The 3,841-nt window shown below is 36.7% G+C and overlaps 1 non-coding gene across 1 annotated transcript; it reads left to right on the top strand.

Annotated features, from left to right (window-relative positions):
* The first annotated feature begins 2,809 nt into the window (after nucleotides 1-2,809).
* On the top strand, nucleotides 2,810-2,881 carry TRNAQ-CUG (transfer RNA glutamine (anticodon CUG)). Its single transcript has one exon. It is a non-coding gene; the product is annotated as a tRNA-Gln (tRNA).
* Nucleotides 2,882-3,841: the final 960 nt, after the last annotated feature.

Here is a 3,841-nt window from a genome sequence, read left to right on the forward strand (position 1 = left end):
GCAAGGACACATGGCCTTTTACCTTAGAAGTAGGGTTTAGAGCAAGGCAAGCAAGTATTGGTGTGGATATTCCACAAAAATTAGATATTGTCTTTCATGAAATAGAAGTGGATCAATCCTTTCCAAAAGTTCTTGGTTCTTGTGATTAGTGGGCAAGTTCTGATATTTCTCAGTATTCCAAAATACAAATAAGCAAGTAATCGAAACATTATATGTTTCAAGGGAGGTAGCAACTTCAATTAACAGGATATTGAAATTCAACATATATCCAAAAAGACATTAATAAAAGAAGCACAATCAAACAAATATGAGTTCTTTAGGACAAGCCCATCTACCATCACTCCCACCAACATCACACATAAGGAAGATCAATGTAGAGGGAAACTCAAAGAGGACCCTAGCCATCATGTAGCATAGTTCTAAACAAGGTGAGAGGCTGGTGGCTTTGACAATCTATATGGGGATGTTATCAAAATTCATTAGTTCGCAATAACATTGAAGGGAGCAACAATACTAAGCAATCTAAGATATGGAGTTGAATAATATGTTAAAAGAGGACTTTCCTTGAAGTTTGGGGTATATGCAAGCATATTAGGAGTAGACTAGCTTTCTAATGAGATGAAAACATCTTAGTTCTTGGAAAGCTTGAGGCCCAAATTCATATCTATTGTTGGAAGTCCTAGATGTTTTATAAGGATTTGATAACCTAGTGGATGTAGCTTTAGTAGTTGAAAAAAAACTTGGAGTATATAAATCCAAGAAGAGGAACAAGGAAAATCACAAAGATGATTCAAACTTTGATTCTAAATCCAAGTATGGACCTAGAAGTGATGATTTGAAACCAGATTTTGATTTTGATTCTGATTTTGAGGATCATGATGAAGAAGATACCAGCTCCAATAAAAAGAAAAGCTCTTTTCAGAAGAAAATGAAGTAGAAGCGAAAATTAGACAAGGATGATCAACTTCTAAACAAGTTGAAGTCTTTGGGACTAGGACTAATGGCACCAAAGGAGAAAACCATTTTACCATACTTGTGAAATGTCTAGTCATTTGACTTTCATTTGTTGGGCTAACCCTAATTTTAGAGATAGAACTCCACTTTAGGTTGCCTTACAAAAGCAAGAATAGGATTCAATTTGCCTTGCAAATAATGTCATTTTTGTCTAGTTAGGAAGATGACCTAATAGGCAGCAAATAGGAACTTATCAGAGACCTAACTGATAGCAACAAAATTCCATTAGACCTAGTCAATTCAGATGTGTTTATTGTGACAAGAGGGTCATATAGTTGACCCAAATTATGAAGTTTGGTGTCAATGTAGGAAAAAAGAGGAATTCCGATGATTTGATATTCTTGAAAAGAAACAAAATGGAGAGGACACCTATGGCTCAAGGGCAAGTATCCAGAGGCTAACTTAGTTTTGTGGAAATGGGGAAAAAATATGAATCAAAGGTTGAGAATTCAAAGCTTTTCAAGGCTTGTTTTTAGATATTTGAAGTTCAAAGCCATATCCATTGTGATTGTTTGAAGTTCAAGCTAAGTTGCTTCATGTGGCTCTAGAGGACATTGATCTAAAAGCTCCTACTCAAATATAAGAAGTTTATAGGGGTTCTACTTGATGGTGGATCTGGAGTTTACATACATCTAGATTCATACATCTAAGTTCGAGTGTTCTAAAATCAAATCCAACATTGTTCCAAGTCAAAATGACTAAGCAAGGAAGGTTACAACCTCAAATAATTGAAGATGAGTTTTAGGATATTAATTTGGTGAGAGAGGAGGATTTCAAGATGAGTTTTAGGATCTTATTTGGTGAGAGAGGAGGAACTAAAAATGGTCAGCATTGGTGCTCAAGTTCAAGGAGAGTTTAAGCCAAAAATGCAGAAGTTGTTATCAGAATATAAACGTATTTTTACTTGGGATTACTCAAATATGAAGGGAATAGATCCCAATTTTTATTGTCATCAATATAAGTTCAAGAAGCATATAGTTGTAGTAATTTGGAAAAGGTATAGGATGAATATGAATTGCACCAAGTTTGATGAATAAGAAATCGATTAGCTTCTACAGGTGGGATTCATCAAGTGAGTCAGTGTGGTCACATAGCTTTCAACTATCATGGTTGTGCTAAAGAAAAATGGGAAGATCATAGTTTATGTGAAATATAAGAAGTTGGATGCAACCACAATTACTAATTCTTTCCCATTGCTTCTATGTGATACCTCTTATGTTAGCTATAATTGCATTTGATTTGTAGTTTATGATAAAATGTTCTTTAGATCAACCCATGGATTGTGCTAGAGACCCACATATTGGAGCACCCACGGGGTGCCTCCCTCCCAATATCAACTAAGAGATTAGAAAAGAGAAATAATGGCATTTTCATATATGTAGATAGGATACCTCGCTACTTGAATGAATATTGGTGCTTGATTGCACTAGGACCCTCCTCCTTAGTGACCCTATTGAGGAGGAGAACTAATGTTAGGTTCAAGTGGGCAAGAGAACACACTTACAAAAACACACTATGTGAACATAGGTGTCCATGAAGTGATGCATCCAATGAGACTTGAACCCACATCATCACATTTATGAGTGCAATGGCTAATTAGTAGGCTATTTATTCCCTTTGGGGTTCTAACTTGAGTTTTCGCCTTGTTTGAGATGTTTAGACTGTTAAATTTGCACAAAATTATGTGGCTATAATGCGGGTATTTCTGATTTATTTAACCAAAGACCTAGTTAGATAAAATTAAATAATTAAAAAAGTATATAGATATAAAATATCAACACTTGTTTCATCGATCGGTTCCGTGGTCTAGTGGTCATGACACTGGACTCTGAATCCAGTAACCCGAGTTCGAGTCTCGGCGGGACCTATGTCTGACGCCGGCTGTCGGCTTAATGTTTCATACTCGTTCTTCTTAACAGGGTACAATTTTTATGTGAAAAGATGAATCGATAAGTTTTCTAAATCGTGCAAAATGGTGGCATTTGTTTTCGCCGTTTGTCCGTCTTTAACGATGGCGTGCAAATTGTCTGGAAGAAAGGACTAATCGATTAATTTCGTGCTCAATTTGGTCACATTCTCGAATTTGAACTCTTTGGAACTTACTCTTGAGCATTGTGTGTTAAAAGATGAATCCGTTATATGAAGTATGTACAACCTAACGATGCAAAATCAAGCTGCTATGGAGCTTTGCAGCTTCGCGATTAAGTATAGGCTTCCAGTTGTCCTCTTCGGACTTTGACATTCAAAATAGGCCAAATTAAAGATTTGGCAAATTGATGATGAGATAGCAATGCCAAGCAAGCAGGGTAGGGTGTAGCCACGGAAAGCAAGGCATGTCTCCCTTCCTACACCTTCATAGTCGCTGCACTTCTAATCACCCAATCCAGCCTCCACATCAAAAGATCATGTCTTATTAATGAGGGGAGAAGATTACAATTTACCACAGGCCACTCCTCCTTCCTCGACTCGACAATTGACTTGATCCAATCCAATCTAGTCTCTTAAAACCTACTCTTGGTTGAAGTACAATTATGTTGTAAATGCATGTTGTGTGCTTGGTAGCCCTCTATTTTTGAAGCTTTGTGCATTAGTTAGTAATCTTGAGAACGATTATCCAAAATAGTTAAGATTTAGCCTTGCCAAGAGTCAAACAAATGCTTGTTGAGACTCCACGAAAGATGCTCAAATGCTTATTGAGTCTCTATGAAAAATCACTTGGACCACGAATTGGTTATGCTCATTGAGACTCCATGAAACGGAACTCGCACCATGATTTGGTTTCGATGAGCAACCCTTTAAATGATTAATTTACTCATATGGAACGAGA

Source organism: Lygodium microphyllum, chromosome 27 (genome assembly GCF_053477565.2).
Source record: "Lygodium microphyllum isolate KBCC chromosome 27, Lygodium_microphyllum_v1.1.10, whole genome shotgun sequence".
NCBI classification, from domain to species: Eukaryota; Viridiplantae; Streptophyta; class Polypodiopsida; order Schizaeales; family Lygodiaceae; genus Lygodium; species Lygodium microphyllum.